Genomic DNA, 12,234 nt, shown 5'->3' with positions numbered 1-12,234 from the left:
GCTGATGTTATAATCACGATAACACCCTCATTATTACTTTCGTTGTTAATTTTGAGTTCAATAAGTACATAATATGTATGTTTATATTCTGTTATCGTGTTAAAAACACCGAAAAAACATTAATATTAGCACTTCCGGTCTCACCGACAGCTCGTCTGCTCGTAGTTGCGTGGTTCCGTTTTCTTCGCCATGCGCGGTGCCGAAAACGTGAATATTTCTGTGCTTTTGACCATCGCCGGTTGCCGTTGAAAGTGGCAGCCGTTCGAGTGTTGCCTCGTCAGTGAGAACTGCATCGTCCGCACGTTCTCACGACCGACCGAGGCAGGGGCGCAGCGTGTCTCCGATAACAATGCTGGCGTCCGGTAATGGCGGCGCTTCGGGGTCGTCTGCCAGTGCCGTCTTACGAGGCGGTGTATCGGAGTATGGGCCGAAACCGATCTCAGCTGTCATTAGTTCCAAACGAGCGCGCAGGTTTGCTTCCATGGTTGGCAGACCGATGAAAACACTACGGCATTCGAGGTGCACACCCAACATTACCAAACCGACGCGCAGTTTTCAAGCACGCGCGATACACAGTGCGATCGGCTCCGCTCGACGAGAACGAAGCAAGCCGACCGGAAGTGGCGGCACAGACCACGTGGTTGCTCCCAGACGTCAGAAAGAAAAAAAAATAAAGAAAAAAACTCCGCCGGCGCTCTTCGGCGGAGCCTCGCTCCTCTGCGCTCGCTCCCTCGACTCGCTGCCTAGCTGTCCGCGCGCTCGCGGCGTTGAGTTGAGGGAGAAAGCTGCGGAACGTGATCTCTATAATTTGGTAACACCACTTACACCTGACGGATTCGAAAAATTTTTGCGGCATATGACTCGTGAAGAGTCATACGTCAATAATGAGACTATTCCAATATAACTAAGAAATGTGTTGCAGGGCCCCTTTAAAGGAAGTGTTCAAAACAAGCTTGATTCAACACAACTATGAGACGAAAAATTGCGATACATCGCGGCCTTGCAGAATGAAACTCTCTTCTATGCTTAAAGGAGACGGCGCCATCACATAAAGCTCAGGAGAATAGGAAACATGTGGTGAGCCATTTAGGGTATAGCACTAAACAATACCCACGGGTCGGGAGTGACGGTGTATTAACCTTACAATTCGAACGCGAATATGCGAACCTGTATATGCTTAGAGGTTTAAACGTAGCAAAATAAGAACATGCGGATGAACAAAAGAACGTCTGTAAAGAAAGTATTTTGCGAAAACAAGTTATCGAGGGTTTCAAGGATAAAAGCAGCATTTTGGGCAAGTTGGTAGTCCATTACTTCGGTACGAATGCGCAATCAAAAAACAAAAACAAGGACAACACAAGAGGAGACACTTTTGAACTGAATTCATTGTGCCACTGATTCTTTTTATGTACTAAGAATAAACTACGCGGTCGTGTAAATGGTTACATATATACACTGCGCATGCGTATAGCTTGAATTAAATAGTTAGGAGTTGGGAGATGCCGCCGCCAAGAAAGTTAATTCTTTGTCGGTGACAGCCAGTGAGGTTGAGCTAAGGGCCTTAGAACCCAATTTCGCCATCGCCTCGGCCTCCGTGACTTCGCGAATCAGCAGCGTCTTGCCACGGGATGTAACCATGCAAAGATTCAATGAAGGTTGGCAGCCACAATCCCGACAATGAATCTCCAAGACATAAGCGGTGTCATTTCTTAGGTTATTGTGTTGTTCACGTTGCCGGTCATTGAGGCACCACCCGGTTTGCCCAATATTTTGCTTCCCACACACACCTGGGAGGTGCATAGGACTCGGTCAACACACTCAAAGAACCTCATTCGGTACCGGTTAGTGCACTTCTCCGGCGGGACTGCATTTGTATCCGTCAGCTTGCATAGCTTCCCGAGCTTGTGTGGAGCAGAAAACACGACCTTTACGTCTACCTTCTGGGCCATCTTCTTCGAGTCATGGTATATCCCGTGCATGTAGGGTACAACACCTACTTTGGGACTCTTGCTGGAACCAACATCAGTACCCGGCTTTCGCGCGCAGGGTCACGCTTCTCTTACAATTATTTCTGCAACAGACACCAGTACTAGTTTGGCATACCCTGCCAAGGACAAAAGCTCAGAGTTTGCGCCCACCGCGCGGTAGCAAGAATTGATGTGAGCATTCTTAAAGCACAAACTGACAATAGTCCACTTAACAAGCTTGGAACGTGCGGACGTGCATGGCGAAATTGGTTTGTTGGCTCGTGGCTCGTACAGCCAACACGTGTGGCTACCGTGAAAGCTTAGGCTAACATCAAATAATCGAATAGAACCGTCAACAGGCAACTCACGTGTAACTTGAAGGGGAACTAGGCACTTATGAGTGGTCCGAAGGGCAGCCAATAAACATAAGGAAGACTTCAAAGTATCTAAATGTCTTAAAAACTGTAGTGCCTACCTCTTAAGAGAGCGATTCGTTGGGCAAGTTGGTGATCCATAATGTTACTAACAGCGCAAAAAAGGACGAAGGCCAGGAAGAAACACAGACAAGCGCTGACTTACAACTGAAGTTTATTTCCGAAACGAGACAGAATATAAGGAAACGGCATGTGGACAAAAAAGATTGCAAAGCACTTATTTGCAAAAAAAATCGGCAGATCCCACGTACCGTGGGAGTCGATGTTATGCGAAGCATGCTGAGGGAAGGTGACTGTGGCATAATTTTTTTACTGAGCGACACGTCACAAAGCGGCGCTAAAGATTTGTATAAAATTTATACGCACACATACATGTAGAAGAGCCGCATATGTGTTATATAACCAGTTGTTCATGGTTCGGCAACGCTGCCAACGGCAACGTGGGTATTGCCAACACCAGAAGCGGTAAGCTGATATGTAGTGCTTATACTTGTCCGTAATGACGAAGAACGCACGTACGTTTCACGAACCCGTGCTCATGTGTGGAAGAAGTTCTTGACAGTTCTTGAACAAGGCCATCACTACCGTGATCAGTGAGCACAAGCAGCTGGTCATGACTTGTTATAGGATCCGGTCGTGATCGAGGTGACGAGGGGTCCATGTGTAGTGAAGTATGTGATATAGTAGAGCTCTTGGAATTCGTGGATGCTTCGGTCATTTCGTCGACAAATAGTGAGTCGATAGAGCCGGCGACATCTCGGAACCTGAAGCCACCCTTCGCGTTGGTAAGGTGTAGGCCGTCGAGGCTGGTAGGCCTGGATAGTGCTACGTAGACCAACATCAGTGGATGGCGCTTGTATTCGTAGACTACCTGGGCGTATGTGGCCTACGTTGCCTAGTCTACAAAGCGGCTGTCAATCAATCTGGCATCATCCCCGGGCAGCATGAGGCCATCGCCCAGCCTCGTAAGAAATGAAAGGACACTGCGTCATTCTGGCGGACGAAGTGCACTTTATGGTGCGGTGATGTGGGTATCGTATGTAACTTTCGTTAATATATTCCTCCGGGGTCGAGCAATGCTTCAATGTTGCTTGCTGAATCATAGGAATACAAATGTATTGTTTATTAGACTGCTATAAAAGCGGAGTCAACACTGGAGCCACAGACGTTAATCTGATATGACGCCTGTACTGTAGGAGTACACATCGTAGGAGTATGTAGTGCTCATTGCTTTCTTGTAAAAATTAGATAGCAAGCACCACAACCACAATTGTCGGTTTACCAATATTACGCTTGCGTAGTCTGTTTTCGCTAACAGTTTATAGACCTGGTGTGGCTCAGTGGTTGAATACCTGATCGCCACGTAGAATGCTTGGGTTCGATTCCTGCTGGGTTCCTAATTTTTATTCTTTCCATTTCTCAAGTCAACGCTGCCGTTGTTGGTTTTTCTTAACGCTCTCGCATTTAAGTTAGCAATGTCTGTTCTCGCCGTTCCTGGGTAGATATAAACTGTCAATCACCTGTGGCGCATACCCCTACACCGCGGCCCGTGGCAAACGGGTATGTGCCACACGTGTCTAGTGGAAAGGGTTTGACGACGTACGCGACAGGATTTCCACGTTATTCATTTCATAACCCGACAATCATATTCGTCAAATCCTCTTACCCTCTTCTGCCAAGTTTGGTCTACACAAGGTTAAAGAGGCGATCTTGAGAGCACCCAGAGGTAGGCGGCTAGATAGATAGATAGATAGATAGATAGATACGTAGATAGAAACGCTCAAAGTGCCAGAGGTTCGCTAAGAAGTGCTTCGCATTTAAAAACACAAAACAGTGTTATCAGCCCATATCACTTGCGGTGGCCATGCGCACGGGACATGTATCGAACTTCTTTTTCCATCAAGGCAATGGACGGGACACTCACGCACTTATCGCCATGTTTCGCGATTTCTGCCGCCTCAATTATTTCCCGCGTTAATTGAGAAGCAGATCGCCCCACCACACGGCACCTCTCGAATAGGGGTTTACACTCAGCAGAGTCACATGTGCTGCAATGGAGGGCTAAGTGTCCACTGTTCATTTGCCGAACATTGTTGCTATGTTCGCGCAATCGGTCGTTCACACATCGGCCAGTCTGACCGACGTATTGCTTTCCGCACGTTAGCGGGATGCTATAGATCACGCCCTCTACACATTCTGTGTAACGGTTCCGATGCTTCACCTGGCAACCAGGTTCCTTCTTTTCTAGAGAAGTGGTTTTTGCAGCCAACCTGGAAAGCTTCTGGGGGGCACTAAATGCCACGCGAACATTAACGCGTTTGGCTATCTTTTTTAGACCGTGGGAAACACCGTGGACATAAGGCATAACAGCCGTCTTCATTTTGATACAGTTGAAGAGTCTTCATTTTGGTACTCTTGAAGTAAAATGTCACTGTCTCAGCGGGACAATTACCAGCCGCTGAGAATCAATATTTAACCATGTACACACATGCGTATTCAATTCGGCGTATACGTATCAAAAAGTTCAGTGGCACAATAAATTTACTTGAATGGTTGCGCTTAAGCTTCTTCTTTGTTGTCCGGGTGTTTTTCTTTCTTTTGTCTTTTTTGTTGCGCAGTCGTTCCGAAGATTCAAGGATGTTTGCATGATTTTTTATTAACATTGCTTTTTATTTTCTTTTGACCAGGCAATGACAAAAATACAGGCAAACAGAAACACATCGTGTTCCAAAGCGGATAAGAAACACGGCTAGCGCGTTTCCTCTGCGGTGCATCCGCAATCGTCATCTGCACTCGCATGAATTCACTTGTACATAGAACGCAGGACGCGCGCCACGGTAATATTGGCCTTGGGCTTTATACGGAACCTGACGGCGAGACTGGCAGTGATGGTAATAACGCGCTTGGAGTGTTCACACAGTTGCTACCGCAGTAAATGTGGCATATATACGCCGACATATCAAAACGTCGGGAAATATTTCGAAGGCACTTTATGTCTCCTTATACAACATTAAGTGCGCGTCGTGTGCACATTGACCTGGGGGGGGGGGGGGGATCGGAGATCTCTGTTCGTTTCGCGTTCGTTCTGGCGGTGTTACGTCACAAAAGTGGGCGGTCCGCAGCTCTCTTCCGCCGAGAGGAAGAGGACAGGCAATCGTCAAGCGGTGAGCGGCGAGCTTTCCGGAAGTAGACGCGCATCGTTGGTCCTCGGCAAGGGGACCGTATATTTCAAAACGAAGTGTTTCTCGCCCTCTAATAAATACAGTTGTTATACGAAAAGATATTGTTTTTCTTTTCAAGCTCAAACAGTTTCTGAAACAGCGATAGGTTTGAGCGCCGATATTTATTGGTGTTAGTTTACCTAACGTGCTCGCTATGTGAAGTCGCGCACGCGAAAAAAAAAAGTAGCGATTGGCGCAGTTTTTCAATATGTCGTCCCACCGGAATGTCTGGCTTGGCTCCCGGGTGTCGAATCGTCAAAAGGAGCTTCTGCTGGTGTTACATCGTAAGGTCGCACCCAGCGCGCGCTCCGGTCCCCGAATGAGACGAGCCCAGTGCAAGCATAAGAAAGAAGCGTTTATTGATCGTGGAATCGGGCTTTTATAGCCAGGAGGGGAGAGGGGGAAGTGAGCACTGCTTGTGCCCACGTGCGACTAGCTTTGTCGTGATAAGCGGCGATGGCAGCCAGATAGGTTCCGTTGCTACATTTGTCTTCCCTTAAGATTGTAGAGACGTTGTGGTGGTTTCCGCTGACGCTTTGAACGACGTAGCGGTACTTCGCCAGCATCTGCAGGTGGGCTGTCTTGAGTCGGCCCCTGGTCAGGTAGTCGTACTGGGGACACTACCTGCTCCGTGGATGGTTCTGTCTGTTCCTTGCTTTCGGGAACAGGTTCACACTGCACCGGGCTTGACTGGGCCGAGCGCACCTGATCAACGTGCCGCCGTACGGGTCCCTCAGGTGTATCAATGGTGACCATTCGAGCGCCGGATACGGATGCGGTTCTTCCCGGAGTCCACTTATCTCCCTGCCCGTAATTACGGACATGAACGGCGACGTCCGCTGGCACCGTCCACTCGTCCGTTGTTGTGGATCCTGTATGAATGGGGGGGAATAATGCGTCCAAGCGGGAACGGATGCGGTAGCCTAAGAGAAGTTCAGAAGGGCATTTTCCAGAACTGAGGGGAGTCCGTCTGTAATTAAAAAGAAGACGATCCAGGTTATCCCCTATGCTGCCGTTGCCCATCTTTCTGAGGCCGTCTTTAATGGTGCGAACAGCCCTTTCCGCTAACCCGTTTGATTGCGGGTGGTACACAGGCGTGCGCACATGAGTTATATTATTCCGCTTCGTGAATGTCGCGAACTCCTCGCTGGTGAATTGTGTGCCATTATCTGTTACGATGGTACGGGGAATACCGAATCGACAGAATATATTCCTCAAGCAGCTCACAGTAGCAGAGGTGCTTGCTCTCTTCAAGGGAACGGCCTCTATCCACTCTATCCCAGCTCTCCTCTGTCTTTGGCCAATACCTTGCGGGTGCGGCTGCCGGCATAGGCAGGTTTTGAATGCATCTTTTACAGGACGCGGATAGCCGTTCGATATCGCTATCGAGACACGGCCACCAAAAAGAGGACCTGGCGACTGCCTTCATGGCACAGGAACCCTGATGCGTTTCATGCAAGTGTTGCAACACTCGTGCGCGCAGTTTTTCTGGAATCACAACTCTCCGACTCCAGTACAATAAATCATGTGCTACGGACAGCTCCAATCTCCGGTCAGAAAATGCTTTCATGTCCGCTTCCACAGCCTTACTTGCTGGCCAGCCCTGCAGTACATATCTTACAACTTTTGATAAGATGTGGTCGACTGCCGTTTGTCGTTTTAACTCCGTCAGTGAAAGAGTCCCGTCTGAGAAGGTTTCCAACGCTAGGAGATAATCAGCATGCTCACCTCCGGCTTCCCACTCGTTCGTCTCTTGGGGCAAGCGGCTCAGGGCATCTGTATTGATGAGCAGCTTGCCAGGACAGTATTGTAGCCTGTAGCGAAATCCTCCGAGATACAACGCCCACCGCTGGATACGAGCAGCGGCCAGTGGTGGTGTAGGCCTGTCAGACTTCAGGAGGCCCAGGAGCGGCTGGTGGTCGGTGACCAAGGTGAACTCGTGGCCTGCAAGATAGTCCCGAAATTTAGATACACCAAACACGAGAGCCAGGGCCTCTCGCTCCAGGTGCGAATAATTTCGCTCGGCTTTGGTCAGCGTTCGGGAACGAAACCCGATGGGTATGTTGACACTCCCATCGGTGTCGAACAATACGGCTCCAATACCATGCGGTGACGCATCACATTCTAGTTTCAGTGGTTTCTTAGGATCGAAGTGTACGAGCACTCCTGCCTCCCGCAGACTGCGCTTTGCCGTTAGAAACGCTGTTTTCTGCACGTTTTCCCACCTCCACCGCGAGTGTTTCTCGAGCAACTGGTACAGTGGTGCGAGCAGAGACGACATGTTAGGTAGAAACTTGGAATAGTATGTGAGCATGCCCAAAAACGAACGCAGTTCGCCGACATTGCGTGGTTCTGCAGCCTCTAAGATTGCTTCCACATTTTTTTCCATCGGGTGAAGACCTTCTTGATCCATTCTGTGCCCTAGATAAGTGACAGACTGTTCACGGAACTTGCATTTGTCAAGCCGCAGTTTTACTCCACGCTCTCTGAATCGTTGCAGCACGAGCCGTAAATCCTGGCCACCTTCATCTTTTTCCGATACCAAAACATCATCCAGATAAGCCTGCACACATGGTAAGCCCTGCAAAACAGTCTCGATTTTCCGCTGGAAGATAGCTGGTGCCGAAGCAATACCAAACGGCAATCTGTTGTACGCAAATAGCCCGCGGTGCGTGTTGATAACGCAAAGCTTCCGCGAGTCTTCATCCAAGAGAATTTGATTATACGCATCACGTACGTCGAGGGTGCTGAAATATTTTCCTCCGTTCAGGCTAGCAAACATATCTATCAGAGGCAAGGGGTATTGCTCCAACTCGCAGCATTGGTTTAAAGTGACCTTAAAATCACCGCAAATTCTCACGGCGCCATCCTTTTTCAAAACCGGCACAATGGGCGTAGCCCAATCCGAGTGTGTGACGGGTGACAGCACTCCCTGTGACACAAGGCTGTCCAATTCTTGCGTTACCTTATCGCGTAAAGCGAACGGAAGAGAACGAGCCTTACAAAATTTTGGTGTGGCTCCCTCCTTTAGCAGTAGGCGCGCCGGGGGCCCATCAATCCGACTTCTGGTTGGAACACATCTTGAAACTCGGCAAGGATGTCCTCTACGGCAGACGTGGTCGTTCCCGACTGGGTGTCCGGCTGGGCCCTTGGTATTCCTGACTTTGAAATCTGGGTGATCAAGTCACGTCCGCATAGACTGGGACCTGTACAGTCTAGGATGATCAAGGGACAGTCAAAGGATACACCATTATACGACACCGGCACACGCAGTTCCCCCATCACTGGAATTTTTCCGAGGTAGCATGATAGCTTGATGTTTGTGGGCTTCGGAATTGGCCATTGTTGTCGGTGTTTCTCGAAAATTTGCCTTGGTACGACACACACTGGGGAGCCAGTATCTACGTGCATTAACACGTCCACACCACCCCAAGTGAAAGTGTGTTTGATAGGCGGTTCCAACTGAGCAATACGTGCCGAGCTTAGTGTCCACACATGCGTTGCATCATCAAAGCCTTCGTGATTTGAGTCAGCATTTACTGCAAGAGCTCGACCGCGTACGTCCCCAGGTGCTCGCCTGCTTGACCTAGGCCTTAGACCGTGGGCGTCGCTCAAGCACTTCTTAGCAATACGCCCTAGCTTACCGCAGCGGTAGCACCGTGCCCTCAACCAACCACAAGCATTGCTGCTATGTCTGCTGCTGCCACACCGGCTGCATTCTGACACCACCTCGTTTCCCGTGCTCTGTCGCGCATCAACCTTAAGCACTGTTAGCTCTGAGCTTATTTTCTCCGCCCCTTTTTCCGCCGCTTCGGCTGCGAGCGCCATGGTTTCCGCTTCCTGCAGTGTTAAATTTTCCTTTGCCAGCAAATGCTTCTGCAACGCGCTGGACCGTACACCGCATACAATACGGTCTCGAAGCATTCGATCGATCATTGTGCCAAAATTACAATTGTCGGCAATGCGCCGTAGTTCCAGAATAAATTCATGAACAGGCTCACCTTCCTTTTGAGAGCGGTTGAAAAACCGGAAACTTTCCGTAGTTTCGTGGCGCATTGGGTCGAAGTAATCATCCAGTGTTTTGACTACTTCGTCATAGGTGAGCGCGTTGGGCTTCCTTGGTGCCACCCTTCCTGCCAGCACTTGCACGGTTCTTGTGTTCAGCGCCGCGATAAGCAATGCCCTCTTCTTGGCCTGGTCGCTGATACCCGTCGCTTCGAAGTAAGCCTCTGCTTTGATGATGTATGCTTTCCAGTTGTCCGTTTCGTCGTCATAGTCCGGTAGCTGTTTATGCGCCATTGGAACAATTCTTTCCGCAGCCGCTGCTTGGGGTGCAATCGCGGAACGATGCTATTTCCGATTCTATGCCATATTCTATGCTTTTCTTATCATCCACCACTCGCGGCTGGCTGATCGCGTTGATAACGCGGACGGACCGTCGTTCTGACCAATGGCCAAGCGCGAAAAGCACGAAAAGCATTGGAATAAAAAATAGAATCGTTCCGCGATAGCACCCTTGGTCTCCGTTGTCTGGCTCGTTCTTGATTCCGAGGGTTTTTTCCGCCTTCGTCGCCACTGTTACATCGTAAGGTCGCACCCAGCGCGCGCTCCGGTTCCCGAATGAGACGAGCCCAGTGCAAGCATAAAAAAAAGAAGCGTTTATTGATCGTGGAATCGGGCTTTTATAGCCAGGAGGGGAGAGGGGGAAGTGAGCACTGCTTGTGCCCACGTGCGACTAGCTTTGTCGTGATAAGCGGCGATGGCAGCCAGATAGGTTCCGTTGTTACAGCTGGCTTTTATAAAAGAGCACCCACAGATACCTACGCCGTCGTGCCCACTGGGGCCGTCGTTCACGAGTGAGGACCGGGACGACACGTGGCAGTACCTGGTAGCGCTTTTGAACTAAGAAGTAGAGGTGTGCACGGGCTCCGGGTAGCCCGAAAGCCCGAGCCCGACCCAACCCGCGGGCCGGGCTCGGGCGGGCCGACGTGTTTTCACCTCGGGCCCGGGCCGGGCTCGGGCTACTTGGAGTTTTATCGGGCCGGGCTCGGGCCCAGCGCAAAGCCCGACTCAAGCCCGAAATATAGAGAATGAGCGGGAATTGTTTTCCAGCACGCAAACAGCGTCTTTACCGCGACCGCCCTTTACCGCTTTTCCTTTCCATTCGCTACTCAAAACAAAAGGGGAGGAGGTAAAGCACCGCCATTATTCACTCCGACAAACAGAGAAGTAACACCACCTGAGCTGATGACGGCGCCACGCGACTGTTCGCGTTAGATTTAAGGCAAAATCCCATATGAGTGAAAATGCACGCGACAGCGACCAGCGACCCGACGTAGATCGCCTTCGTGCAAGCTGACGCTTGCATGGGCATACCGGCAATCCCCATACACGTGACGGCTTTGGCGAGCGAACTCCATTGTTGCTGGCATGAGGCCGTCTACTTGTATTTTGTAATCTGTGTAATAGAGACTGCTCGTCGTGCGTCGTTTCATCCTATTTGATATGCTCAATAAAATGCCAAATTACCGGAAAACGATGTTTTGTTTTCGCAACGAACCTTCAAAAAGCCGGACCGGGCCCGGGATTGTGTTTTCTTACGTCGGGCAGGGCCGGGCGGGCTCGCAGCCCTTCGCCGTCGGGCTCGGGCGGGCCTTCGACAAAGTCAGCGGGCCCGGACCGGGCTCGGGCTCGGAAATACGGCCCGTGCACAGCTCTACTAAGAAGTCCCTGCGCGTAAGACCACAGCCCAGTGGCAGGCCCGTTCATTTTGTTCGCACTGTTCGTTTCGAGAACAGAAAGAGACGCCGCACTCACTCATGTCTTCAAACGCATCTCGCGCCTCCAACCGCAAGAGAAGCACACGTCGCAAGCGCCATTTTCTAAAAATCAGCTGTTGCGGCAGCCGCAACCGCCGCATCATGCCGTGCGAAGCAGTTTGTTCGCGCGAGAGAACGCGTGCGAACGGTGTCGCGCTCCGTTCGTTTGTAGCAGACGACATGTTCGTCATGACGCGTATGACGTCACCAAAAAATAAAAGATCAAGCAAAAAGAAAAATGGCCACGCCCCTCAGAGACGTGGTTTTTTCCGGCTTCGGCCAAACGCGTACGCCGCCAGAATGGGTACAGAACGGACGGCGCAGAACAGAGATCTCCGATCACCCCACTCGTTATGCCGCTATATGACGTCACCAAAAAAGGAAAGATCAAGCAAAAAAAAAAGAAATGGTGACACCCCCCGGCCTTGAGTGGCATCTGCCGCTTCAGCCAATCAGCGCGCTTGTTCTTCCCCAGGAGAATGAACAAGCGGACCGAACAGATCTCCGATCGCCCCCCTGGTGGCTATTACTGTTGCTTGAGCTGTGTATTCTGGTGCAATGTGACGGAACTTTTAATCATGATTGCATGATAGAATCAAGTGTCACATGCTCATTTACCAATATGCATTTTTCTAGACCGCAATGCGTTTGCGTTCTTTTCGCAGACAAACTGCGAGCGAATCACCGCTGGTCAACTTGATATTGGAGAATTCCTCTTAGTTTACTAACTTTATTCTCGATTAGCTGGCGATAGCTCGAAACCGGCCGTTTTTTTAGCTGCGTTGTCATTATC

The 12,234-nt window shown here is 50.1% G+C and overlaps 1 pseudogene; it reads right to left on the bottom strand.

Annotated features, from left to right (window-relative positions):
- Positions 1-6,102: 6,102 nt before the first annotated feature.
- On the bottom strand, positions 6,103-9,921 carry LOC119405772 (uncharacterized; annotated as a pseudogene).
- Between the last annotated feature and the right edge of the window lie 2,313 nt (positions 9,922-12,234).

Source organism: Rhipicephalus sanguineus, chromosome 9, assembly GCF_013339695.2.
Source record: "Rhipicephalus sanguineus isolate Rsan-2018 chromosome 9, BIME_Rsan_1.4, whole genome shotgun sequence".
Classification (NCBI taxonomy): domain Eukaryota; kingdom Metazoa; phylum Arthropoda; class Arachnida; order Ixodida; family Ixodidae; genus Rhipicephalus; species Rhipicephalus sanguineus.
The sequence above is the reverse complement of the archived record's forward strand: the minus strand, read 5'-3'. Positions and strand labels throughout refer to the sequence as shown.